Here is a 13,985-nt window from a genome sequence, read left to right as displayed (position 1 = left end):
GGATGCATTGACAGTACTTCTTGAGACACTTGTATGGGTTCTGATCAGGGGTGCAACTACCCAGTGTCAGAGGGGTATGCAGCAACAATTTTTTTTGCTTTATCCATCTTTTTCGACTCGTACCTGCTTGCTCAGCGCTCACGGCGCCCCCGCCTGCTCGCGATATTATCCCCCCCTCTCTATGTCAAAATTATATGATGGAATCTTATGAATATCCTACTCTAGCCTGTTAGTCCTCTAAAAAGTTATATAACATTGAGGAAATGCAGAAATTATTTAGAAACGCACAACAGCAGCTACGTATAGATTTAAAAAAATAAATAAAAATTACTATCGCTTTGGCGCCCCCCTGGTGCTGCGCGCCCCTATGCGCCGCATATAGCGCATACCCACTTTTTGCGCCACTGGTTCGGATGTGATATATCACCAAGAAATACAAAAACGGAAGTTCAAATTATTGTTTTTTTATTATATAAAAAGAGTAAACCATAATGAATAAGGGATTTTACATCAAATATTGATTCATCAAAGGGTTTAGAACACCTGTAAAAAAAATTGGGTGAAAAAATTATAAACATACAAAATAACTATTTATACTGTATTTCTGTGACTGTAGTCACCATATGTTTTTTGGGGAAAAACACAGAATATCGCACTGTGCACTGTATTTGCTCCTGTCTGCCTCGCTGCCTGCTGTGAGTGTGTTTGTTTGATTCAGTGCGGTAAGCTCTGTCTTAGCCTTATATTTCTTTGTTTTGAACCATCATTTTACTACCATTTCTAGTTGTTTATACTACTACATTTTACCCAACATCTCAGATTAACCTGACATCGCTAGCTTTTGTTATTAGAACTACTAGCACAAAACGCTAGTAATTCGCTAGCCTGTTAACGCGCCACCCGTGCGCTCAGCTATTTTTATTTATTTATTTTTCTCTCGCGCGTCCGCGCCTTTGAGTTCATAAAAAGCTCAGGTGAGTAAGAATCACTCAACAAACACGGTGAGTAATGTCTTGTCCTGTTATTGTCACTTGCACTTCATGTCACATGTTTAGTATAGGCTTCTCTGTCGACAATATAGGATTTATATGTGATAAATGTAAGGAGACAGTTAGGTTGACAGAGAAGATTTCAGAATTAGAAACACGCATCCAAACTTTAATTGAGGATAGTAAGAGTGCTAGTGCTTTAGATGTTTTGGATGCGCATAGAATAGTGAACACTTTACATGGCGTGGTTCCGGCTGAAGTAGAGCCCGTGCAGCCGGGCAAATGGGTGACAGTGAGGGATCGCTCTAGTCGCGGATCTAAAAACCACTCTTCCGTTCCGATTACCATAACAAATCGATTTGCCCCGCTCAGTGAAACACCCACTGAGAATGATTGTGCCCTAGTTATTGGCGATTCTATTACACGGAACGTGAAAATAGAGACACCAACCACCATAGTCACATGTTTGCCGGGAGCCAGAGCGCCTGACATCAAAGCAAATTTAAAAGTGCTGGCTAATGCTAATCGTAAATTCTCTAAGATCATTATTCATGTCGGCACTAATGATGTTCGACTCCGCCAGTCGGAGATCACCAAAATTAATATTAAAGAGGTGTGTGAACTTGCAAGTACGATGTCAAGGACTGTAATTTGCTCTGGCCCCCTTCCTGTTCGCAGGAGTGATGAGATAGTTAGTAGATTATGTTCGCTTAACGGTTGGCTGTCGAAGTGGTGTCCGCTTAATAATATAGAATTCATAGACAATTGGAAAAGTTTTTGGGGCAAACCTGACCTGTTGAAAAGAGATGGTATTCATCCCTCCTGGGATGGTGCTGCTCTTCTCTCTAGTAATATGGCTCATAGTCTTAGAGCTCAAACATGACAATCTGGGGCTCAGGTCAGGAAGCAGACAGACTGGCTTAACCGACCGTCTGCTAGCGGCCTCGCGTCACCCAGGTCAGATAAATCCCATCACATAGAACCTCTTTCACCTAGCTATCATCATATAGAGACTGTGTCTGTTCCCCGAATTTGGAAATCCCAAAAACTTTTAAACCCAACTAAGGTTAGAAATTTAATTGATGTTCAACAAATAAAAAACAGCTATAATACAGATGAGCAAATGCTAAAGCTTGGGTTGCTGAATATTCGATCGCTTACTTCAAAAGCACTCGTTGTTAACGATATGATTTCAGATAATAACCTAGATGTGCTGTGTTTGACAGAAACCTGGCTAAAACCAAACGATTACATTACTTTAAATGAATCAACCCCGCAAGATTACTGTTATAAACATGAGCCGCGTCTGAAACGCAAAGGGGGTGGTGTTGCTGTAATTTATAGTAATAGTTTCAAAACCACTAAGAAATCAAGTTTTAAATATAATTCTTTTGAAGCATTGGCAGTGGCGGTTCTAGACCACAGTAACTGGGGGGGCCAGGCAGGGGCCACTTGTGCTTTTAGGGGGCACACCTTTAACATTCATCTTAACCTATTTTCAGTATTATTTCAAGTCATTTTTCACCATGTCATGCATGACTGCAATCTCTAGAAAAAGCTAATAAATTATATTAGCTAAGCTAATAAAACAATTTCAATTCAAATGAATGTTTCATTATGTTTAATTGTAGTGTGATATAATGATCAATAATAACACATTTTTAGCATCTAAGCACATCTAGGCACTTTTTTACACCTGGGGTGGGCGATTTGGCAATAATATCATATCACAATTTTTTTTATTTTTTTTGGAAAATCACGATTTTATCACGATTCTTATTTCATGTTGGTTTTACTATTTTGCATGTGATTGAGCATTACAGCCAAACTAATGTCCCTATTTTAAAAGCAAAGCCTTATAGGTAACAAAATATAGGTAACAAAATATAAAATAAAAAAGAATGGCAGACATTTAGGCCAAAGTGGCGAAGATAAAAATCTTTGTCACTATTTTCTTTGTTATAAAAATTAAGAACAGAGATACATATTACACATACACAACTTAATATACAAATGAAATAAACAGTGCTTTATTTTTTCAGCTATAGGTGTATTTAACAGTAGAATTGAAGAAAGTAATTAAATGAACACATATGAAAATAAAACACAACAGACTTAAAGTTCTCAGTCAAGAGCAGTGAATGATTTCCTCTGTGTGTTTTGTTGTTTTATTAACATTAAAGGGATAGTTCTCCCCCCAAAAAGTCATAATTTACTCTCTTAAGTTGTTTTAAACCTGAATAAGTTTCTTTCTTCTGTAAAATAAACGTTATTTGAAAGAATGTGAGTAACCAAACAGTTGATGTACCCCTGTGACTTCCATAGTATATTTTTTCCTACTATGTATGGAAGTCAATGGGGACCAGCAACTGTTTGGTTTTGGGTGAACTATCTCTTTAAGGACAAGCGGCAGCATGTTTATTATTAGGGCTACTGTCTCTTTAAGAACTGCACGCGACGCGTCTAATATACACGCATATGACAAGCAGATTTTAATTAATTTTCTCTTTTTGCTTTCACTTTAGACATAACCAACTTTGTTTATGTAAACATTGTCTGTATTTGACAGTATTAGCGCAATATAAGACTCAAAAGATAACTTAGTCCAGTAACAGGCTTTTAGTGCATGTGCGCGTCGAGTGTACGCGCTCAGTAAAGCGCATATTTGAACAGCGCATCAGCAGCGAATGACATGTTTAACCGGCAAGGCTTTAAAGCACATGCAAATAATGAACTTTTGTGAACTGCAGTGTCCCGTTCCTCTGCGTTAACATTTGATGTGAATATACGTCGTGCTGCAGTGTAGCCTATAGATGAAGGCACCGCAACTGATAAAATGCGCAGTTGTTTGGTGTGATTTTACGATTCCAAATTTAGGGGGGCCAGAGGGGGGGCCAAGCTTGGTGACACGGGGGCACTGGCCCCCCCGGCCCCCCCTCTAGAACCGCCACTGAGCATTGGTGCTTAATGTAAAAATATATAGTGTAAACGATAAATCACGTTTGAGATTCGTGCTGGCTACTGTATACAGGCCACCAGGGCACCATACAGACTTTATCAAAGAATTTGCGGACTTTCTATCAGAATTAATATTGACTGCAGATAAAGTACTAATTGTTGGTGATTTTAATATACACATCGATAATGAAAAAGATGCATTGGGATTGGCATTTAAAGACATTGTAAATTCAATTGGAGTTAGACAACACGTGTCAGGACCTACTCATCGTCGTAATCATACTCTAGATCTAATTTTATCACACGGAATAGATGTGGATGCCGTTGAAATTCTGCAGCAGAGCGATGACATCTCAGATCATTACCTAGTCTCGTGTAATTTGCATTTAGCCAAGGCTGCAAAGCCGACTCCGTGTTACAAATATGAGACCTATCACTTCTGCTACTAAAGATTGCTTTATTAATAATCTTCCTAATCAGTTTCATCATCTCAGCATCTCAGATAGCTTAGAAGAACTAGATATTACAACAGAAACGTTTAACTCTCTCTTTTCCAGCACTTTAGACACAGTTGCTCCGTTGCGCTTAAAGAAGATTAAAGAAAATAGTCCAACGCCGTGGTACAACGAGCACACTCGGGCCCTTAACAGAGCAGCCAGAAAAATGGAGCGCAACTGGAAGAAAACAAAACTAGAGGTATTTCGCATTTCATGGAAAGAGAGCTCAATTACTTACAGAGAGGCTTTAAAAGCTGCTAGATCTGCTTATTTTTCAACCCTATTAGAAGAAAATAAACATAATCCTAGGTATTTATTTGAAACGGTGGCTAAACTAACGAAAAATAAAGCTTCAAGCACCGAAGTTTCCAAGCAACACAGCAGTAATGACTTTATGAACTTCTTCACTTATAAGATTGATAATATCAGGGACAAAATTATAACTATGCAACCGTCTACTACAGTATCACATCAGGCAGTGCATTGTAGTCTCCCTGAGGAAAAATTTGATTCATTCGTTGCTATAGGAGAGGAAGAATTTACTAAACTCATTAAATCATCTAAATCTACAACATGTATGTTAGACCCTATACCGACTAAGCTACTGAAAGAAATACTTCCAGAGGTCATAGATCCTCTTCTTAATATCATTAATTCGTCTTTGTCTCTAGGATACGTACCAAAAAACTTTAAGCTGGCTATGATTAAACCGCTTGTTAAAAAAATGCAACTTGATCCTTCAGAATTAGTCAATTACAGGCCGATCTCGAATCTACCTTTTCTGTCAAAGATATTAGAAAAGGCAGTATCCTCACAACTGTGTTCCTTTCTTGAAAGAAATGATATCTGCGAGGATTTCCAGTCAGGATTTAGACCGTACCATAGTACCGAAACAGCTCTCGTTAGAGTCACAAATGATTTGCTCTTATCATCCGATCGTGGTTGTATCTCTCTATTAGTGTTACTCGATCTTAGTGCTGCATTTGACACCATCGACCACAACGTTCTTTTAAATAGATTAGAACATTATGTTGGCATTACGGGAAATGCACTAGCATGGTTTAAATCATACTTATCTGACCGTTATCAGTTTGTAGCAGTAAATGATGAGATGTCTCATCGATCACAAGTTCAGTATGGCGTACCACAAGGCTCAGTACTAGGACCGCTGCTGTTCACTCTGTACATGCTACCCTTAGGAGATATCATTAGGAAACATGGCATTAGCTTTCACTGTTATGCCGATGATACTCAGCTCTATATTTCTTCAAAACCTAACGAAACTTATCAATTCACAAAATTAACGGAATGCATAGATGATATAAAAAATTGGATGACTTGTAATTTCCTACTTCTAAATTCTGAAAAAACAGAGTTTCTAATTATTGGACAAAAAACGTCCTCACGTAATAATCTAGAATACTGTCTAACACTTGATGGCTGCTCTGTTAAGTCTTCGTCGTCGGTTAGGAACCTGGGTGTGCTCTTTGATACCAATCTTTCATTTGAAAGTCACGTGTCTAGTATCTGTAAAACTGCATTTTTACATCTTAAAAATATATCTAAATTACGCCATATGCTCTCATTGACAAATGCGGAACAATTAGTTCATGCGTTCATGACCTCAAGGCTAGATTATTGTAATGCTCTACTGGGTGGTTGCCCTGCACGCTTAATAAACAAACTACAGCTGGTTCAAAACGCAGCAGCTCGAGTTCTTACCAGAACCAGGAAGTATGACCATATTAGCCCGGTTCTGTCAAAACTGCATTGGCTCCCTATTAAACATCGCATCAATTTTAAAATATTGCTGATTACTTACAAAGCACTGAATGGTTTAGCTCTGCAGTACTTGAGCTAGTGTTGCACGGTGTACCGATACTTCAAAAGTATCGCGATACTCGGAAATTAAAAACGTCACGATACCTAAATTTTTCAGTATCGATACTTAAAAAAATAAATAAAAAAAAACGCCTCCCTATGGACGTCTGTGTTTTTTTCCTGACGCACGCAGCAAAGAACCTGCCGCTGTCAGTGTCATGTGACAAAACCATGGACAAAACACTACAGCGAGATGGCTGCATGTGCGAGCACAAGTGGTCCACGACTCGTAGAAAAAGATGACGCGAGGAGTGACATATGGAAGTACGTTGCCTACCTTGCTCTGTTGCACGGTGCACCGATACTTCAAAAGTAAATCGGAAATTAAAAACGTCACGATTCCTTAATTTATTAGTATCGATACTTCTAAGAATGACTGCGTTCCAGATTTGTAAGGCCGGCAACACACTGGCTGCGTGTCGTGTCCGTTTTTATTTCGGCTCCCATGTTAACTGCCTGCGTGACACGCATCTGGGCGCAGCTCGAGACGCGCGGAAAACGCGTGCATGCTACAAATAGAACCGACGCCTATTTTTCACGCGACACGCAAGCGTGTTGGAAGCGTTTCCAGGCAAAATAGAATAGGAAAAGATGTTTCTATGTTATTTTGACACGAATACATATTAATAAATGACATTTTGATGTTTGAACGTTTTGACATAAATACAATAAATGTCATTTAAAAAAAATATTATCGATTTTCAAATATTGCACCTCTCAATACAGAACGAATTATTCTGTAGCCTATTTTGCCGTCAACACTGCCGACGTTGTCTTTGCTGCTATATATTTATGTTTAACATGAAGTATAGGCCTTCCACACATCTCTCTCTCCCCAAATATATCACCAATGAGGCTTATCATATGTTACCAATATTAAACATTGTTTAATATAAACGCTGTTCATATTTTTATTCAAAGTTCAGAATCAAGATAAAGCTCTTATGTTTCTTATGATAAATGAGATAATGCTGCTAAATTTATATATTTTTTTACCTTGAATGTCATTGCTCTAATTTATTTTTTATATTTTTATATTTCATATTTTGTTCAAATGTTTAATATATCTGCTGTTCATATGTTAATTTATTAGTGTGTTATATGATTAGAATGTTCTAAAATAAAGCATAGCAATGATATTTTCAGGAAAAGTATCGAAAAAGTATCGAAATCGCAATACTTGACTTGGTATCGGTATCGAAACAATAATTTTGGTATCGTGACAACACTAACTTGAGCGAGCTCTTAACGCATTATAGTTCGTCACGTCTATTACGATCTCAAAATTCCGGCCAGTTACTAATACCTAGAATATCAAAATCGACTGCTGGCGGTAGATCCTTTTCCTATTTAGCACCAAAACTCTGGAACAGTCTTCCTACCATTGTCCGGGAAGCAGACACACTCTGTCAGTTCAAAGCCAGATTAAAGACACATCTCTTTGACCTAGCTTTCACATAATACATTATAGACTTCTATAATTTAATGTCAGGCTGCATATAGTAGGTCAGCCGGAACCGGGAACACTTCCCAAAAATCCTGATGTACTCGTTACATCATGAGAAGAATGGCATCTACGCTAATTTTAGTGTCTGTGTTTATCCCGAGGTTTTTCCTGCAGCCTGCCGGATCCAGGCCGTATCCAGATCTGACGAAGGACCTTCGCCTGGACCGATGACAACGCAGTGCTGAAGTGCCAACTAGTCTCTCCCTATGGAGGATCCCACTACCACTCTACAGATAAGGCGTTGTCGGGAAAATTCGTCTCGCGGTCCTACCCCAAAGCAACAAATAAAATAAAATTCCTTATCAAAATTTATAAGGAAAGACAAGTATTTTGTTTAGGCTTGGCTTGTAGGGAATTCCAAACCTGCGTATATTCAAACGCACATAACTATAGAACCCATTCTAAATGCACATGTGAACGCCATCAGCGTTTCTCACAGGTTCGCGTTTAAAGTCTGTGTAGAGGGAATGGTGTCGTCTTAGCGGCCCCTAATTTAATAACAAATGATCGTTGCGACGGAAGCAAATCAATTAAAACTAACTTTAGATGGAAATAACTTAACTCTGCTGTAAAGCCGAAACAATCTCTGTTACCTTAAATTATACGCTTATCTCTGTAAAGCTGCTTTGAGACAATCTACATTGTTAAAAGCGCTATATAAATGAAGATGACTTGACTTGACTATTTGCACATCAGTCTTTCAACATTATTCTTACATCTTACATGTTGTGCCACATGTGAAAGCAGTTACGCTCTGGCTGTAGGCAGAGTGGCACATTACACTCATTACATTTCCATGAAGTGTCCTTTCTTGGGACCCCATCTGCCTTACATTTCTCACACCTCAGCCTTGCAATTGGTTTTGAGATTGGCACAGGTGTATGTCCAGTTCTCCTCTGTACAGGCACGGCCCCAACTGTGACACCACACAGCTCAGCCACAAGCTGCTCCACGTACAGTAGGCCCTGTGGGTGATGAGCTGGGTGGCTGGTGTGTTCCTCAGCTTTTGTATTTCTCTGTACATTATAAAGCCATTGGTCACAGCAATGTCAATAAAATGAAAGAACATGGTTCTGTACCATCTTCTGGTTGTGTGATGAACTGAGTAGTACTGTATCAGTCTGATAAGTCCTCATCAATTTCACCACAGAGTCAAATGAGAGCCCTAGCCCAGAGGCCAACCTGCTTTTACCTGTGTATATGTTGAAGTCACAGGTATAGCCATTGCTGGAGTCTGCCAGCACAAACAGCTTTATCCCCCACTTGGTGGGTTTGGCTTTCATGTACTGGGTCATCCCAGTTCTTGCCTTGGTGGCCACCATCCTCTCATCAATGTAAATCTGCTTCCTGGGATGGTAGGCACTAGTACAATTCGGTCCGATTTTCCCGTGGCATCTGTCGTTGCTATGCAACCATGCACTGCGCTCTCCACAATGACAAAGAAGTTTTAGTGGCTAATGGATTTCCACCACCGAGAAACGCTTGCTGTAGCCTGTAGCTCTGTTACAAGATTTATTTACGGTGAAGAGAAAAACACCCGTGGTGTTTGGGTGCACCCATAGACTGTAAAAAATATGGACAAAGCGTCTGTGACGTCACCCATAGCCTTCTGAAGAACGGTTTTGAGGCCGTTTATGGGGGGTATGGGCGGCGCCATATTTCAATGCAAATGTTCAGAAAGGATAACTTACAGGTATGATGTGTATGATTTCAGGAATTCCACTCGGCAGCCTATGCTCGTTGTCAGCTGTCAATCAAGCTGTCAATCGCGCCCTTATTTGTCATACATTTTATATCTAAATAGGATCTAAACTAACGAGTTAGAAAAAAATTCACCCCCCTCACAGTTGTCAGGCACTCGGAACCAATCGAAAAATACAATAAAAGTCCATGGGACCAACCTGTAAAAACATGAATTTATGCTGTGAAAACGGACATTTTAACATGGGGGTGTATGGACATTTGCTCCCTTTTGGGACCTTCCCCTAGCGGATTTTCGATGTATTGCAGTTTTTCGCACTTCCGGGTAGGCTTCATTTTTCAGATTAGAATAGGCTTGTTCGACTTCATGCAGCTCTGCGCAGACCGATCGGCGGCTGACTTGAAGCAGTGCATGCCGGTTAGAAATTTTGTCCGACTTGATACAGCGCCGACGCCACGTGACTGTGACGTATGCCATCAAAGTACCGCGAGAGCGATTCGGGAGTAGCCGGAGAACTCAGCCAGCGCAGCTTCTCAAGAGCGGCTGCACTGGGCTGCAGGAGGGCTGATGACGACACAGCTGTTCCACGATTGGCCGGATTCACCGCATGACAACGATGACGTGTGTTTCTTGTTTATTCGAACACCTTTAGTTCCTCTAAAGCTCACAAATCAGTTTTTTATAACAGTAAACACTATTTTCATGTAGTTGTGATGTTATATTGTGTCATGTTTATCAAATTAAAACTGATTAAAAAATGTAGACTCCACTTCATTGATAGTAGCTTATGTTGAACTTTATTCTTGTTCAAACAGACGCTGTATGAAGCAGTAGGCTACATTTAAAGTATTGAATGAAAATGTCTCTGAAACATCTGTGTATTATTTGGCAAATATTGCATTTATTTCACTTCAGCTGTGGTAAAGTATGCAAACACCACGTGAGCGGTCACTACGAGAACCAGAAAGTGTCCGACTTCACGTCTCCGTTTGCAGCTCCTCCCCGCCTGCACGCGGCTACTCTCGCCGATCGGTTACATCCAGCCGCAGCCGATGTCGAACACACCTATAGGCTTGTTCGACTTCATACAGCTCTGCGCAGACCGATCGGCGGCTGACTTGAAGCAGTGCATGCCGGTTCGAAATTTTGTCCGACTTGATACAGCGCCGACGCCACGTGACTGTGACATATGCCATCAAAGTACCGCGAGAGCATTTCGAGAGTAGCCGGAGAACTCAGCCAGCGCAGCTTCTCAAGAGCGGCTGCACTGGGCTGCAGGAGGGCTGATGACGACACAGCTGTCCCACGATTGGCCGGATTCACCGCATGACAACGATCACGTGTGTTTCGTGTTTATTCGAACACCTTTAGTTACTCTAAAGCTCACAAATCAGTTTTTTATAACAGTAAACACTCTTTTCATGTCGTATGTTATATTGTGTCATGTTTATCAAATTAAAACTAATTAAAAAACGTATAGACTCCACTTCATTAATAGTAGCAATTATGTTGAACTTTATTCTTGTTCAAACAGACGCTGTATGAAGCAGTACATAAAGTAGGCCTATTGAATGAAAATGTCTCTGAAACATCTGTGTATTATTTGGCCAATATTACATTTATTTCACTTCAGCTGTGGTAAAGTACGCGAACACCACGTGAGCGGTCACTACGGGAACCAGAAAGTGTCCGACTTCACGTCTCCGTTTGCAGCTCCTCCCCACCTGCACGCGGCTACTCTCGCCAATCGGTTACATCCAGCCGCAGCCGATGTCGAACACACCATTCGTTGCCGCTTGGGTGCACCCCCATCCTCCCTGTTGACTGAGCTTTCAATGTTGTTACGGAAAGGGCGACGCTGATTGGTTGGTTCTTGTCACATGACCTGCGGTGCGCCTGGGAAAAAACGAGCGCTTCGCTTCATTTATGAGCGTGCTTTCCGCGCGCCTACTATTCTTATCTCATATATATTTTTTATTATATTTTATTTGACAGCAATACTTTTTATTTCTTAAAAACTAATTTGTAACATTTCATCTGACCAGGAACATTTAAGGGTCTGTTAACCAGATAGACCATAAAGACCGTCTCATTATATGGTAAGTTCAACACATGTTTAAAGGGTAACTAAACCCCTGGTCAGAGCCTGACTCCACCCACTGGCAATATTTGAAAAATGCTAGAAAAGTGGGCAGACCCCAGCGGAGATAGAGGGGACGAACCGTGAGCGGGGGGGCGTGCACCTGAGACCCGCTGTCAGACTCTCTAAAATGGAGAGTGACTCACAGGGTCGCAAGACGACGTAAAGTACATGCATCTGATGAGTTTTATCGAGTTGATGTCAATAGCGCGCGCTCTCTATAGGCATTTTCATATTTTGCCGCTATGTGAAAAAATCGTTGCTGGGTGGTTACTTTTAAATAACCTAAAAATAACTTATAGAGAACGTTTCCTAATGGTTATTTTTAAGTTATTATTTTGCAACCATAAAATTACGTTCCCAGAACGTTGCAGGGTGGTTATTTTTTGAATAACCTAAAATTAACTTATAGAGAACGTTCCCTAATGGATATTTTTAAGTTATTATGTTAATTGATCTCACTGAGGTTATAATTAAACAGGTTTTATTAAAATAGGAACAAATGGAACAAACCAAAGTTTTCAAGATATTTTATCTGATTATCAAATAATTCCCGTCCATCAATTCAATGTTTATGTAAATGCTGCGTGACTTTGATGTGTTTTAATGGGCGCTCGCGCTGAACATTCGAGCCGCATTTGAACTGGAGCGGAGGGTGTTACCATGGAAACGGGAGCTCAACTGACACAAGCAGTAACTCCGTCTCTCACTGTTGTTTTCACTACTTTCAGGTAAGTTTAGTCCCCAAACTTACACAAATAGTACATACAAATGCTTCTGACACATTCTTTCATGTAAATGACACGCTTCCGTTGAATATTTACTTTATAGAAATTATTTAGTGTCTTCAGGAAAAGTCCGCTAGCATCTCAACCGTTAAGTTAACAGTAGCAGCTAACTGTTACTAGCTAGAGGCAGGTTAACTTGAGCTGTAATTTGGGCTTTTAATATGTGTACAGTATATGAGAGATTTTGATAGTATTGTAAAGGTTTTGCTGGCAATTTCCAAATGTGTGAATGAAAGTAAACTAATTTATTTAACCTAAAAATATTCACTGGACGGTTAAGGCTATGTTCACACTTAGGCTATGTTCACACTTAGCGTCTTTTTTGACAAGAAAAAGTTGACGACGGCGTTTTTTTAGCAAAAAAAAACGCTGGCAGCGTTCGGTTACAAATAGCAGCCGAGCGCGTCTTTTGTGGCTGGCGCATATACTGACGCGTCTTGACCATGCGTCAACATACGACGAAAAGGGTACCCCCATAACGTCCATATGTGACGATTCGGGTTATGGGTAGGTTTAGGTATGCGTTAGGGTACCGCTAGGAGGCGCTGCTGGTGCGCTTCTGTCTGCGTCTCATATTGACGTTAAAGGGGTACCCTTTTCGTCGTATGTTGACGCATGGTCAAGACGCGTAAGTATATGACGTTTTGGGGTGAGACCGGGCTGCTATAACAAGAGCTGCAACAGTAGCCTAGTGCTGTGTGATGCAAAAAATGTAGAGAAAGAGAAAGTTGGCTCTTGCGTTGGCTTTTGAAGTTACCGGGGAGGAGAATGTCGGTTCACAAAGACGTTTGTGGGTGCACGACAGACAGTTGTTCTTGTTGTTATGGAAACGACAGGTCTCGCTACTCGCTTGTCATTGGTCAGCTGTCAAAAAGGCGCTTGACGTAGGGCGTTCTTTTCAGAAAAGTTGAACTTTTTTCAACTTAAAAAGACGCTCTGAGCTGCAGAAAAAGACGCCGGCGGTGGCGTCTAAAAAAGCGCTCAGGACTTTTTTGAAAAAACGGTTTACTCCATAGGGTTATAATGTAGAACAGACGCTGGCAGTTTGAAAAAAGACGCTAAGTGTGAACATAGCCTAAGCGTCTTTTTTCAAACTGCAAATGACAAAACCATGGACAAAACACTACAGCGAGATGGCTGCATGTGCGAGCACAAGTGGTCCACGACTCGTAGAAAAAGATGACGCGAGGAGTGACATATGGAAGTACGTTGCCTACCTTGCTCTGTTGCACGGTGCACCGATCGGACACATTCCCTCTATTTAATCCCATTGGATCCCATTGACTTTTTGAGTCATTTTTCAAAATATCATCTTCCACATAACTAAGAAATCATGCAGGTTTGGAATGACATGAGTGTGAGTACAAGTTGACAAAATTATTCTTTACGTTGTGTTGATAATTTTAGTAAACTGTTCTCATGCTCTTATTTCATCATGCCCTCAATTGGTTCACTTTCTTCTCTTTCAACAACACCGCCTAAATTAGTTTTTAATAATAATAAACACCTGTAACTATTTTTCC

The sequence above is a fragment of the Leuciscus leuciscus genome (assembly GCF_965113295.1).
Source record: "Leuciscus leuciscus genome assembly, chromosome: 5".
NCBI lineage: Eukaryota > Metazoa > Chordata > Actinopteri > Cypriniformes > Leuciscidae > Leuciscus > Leuciscus leuciscus.
Note: the sequence above shows the minus strand (reverse complement) of the source record.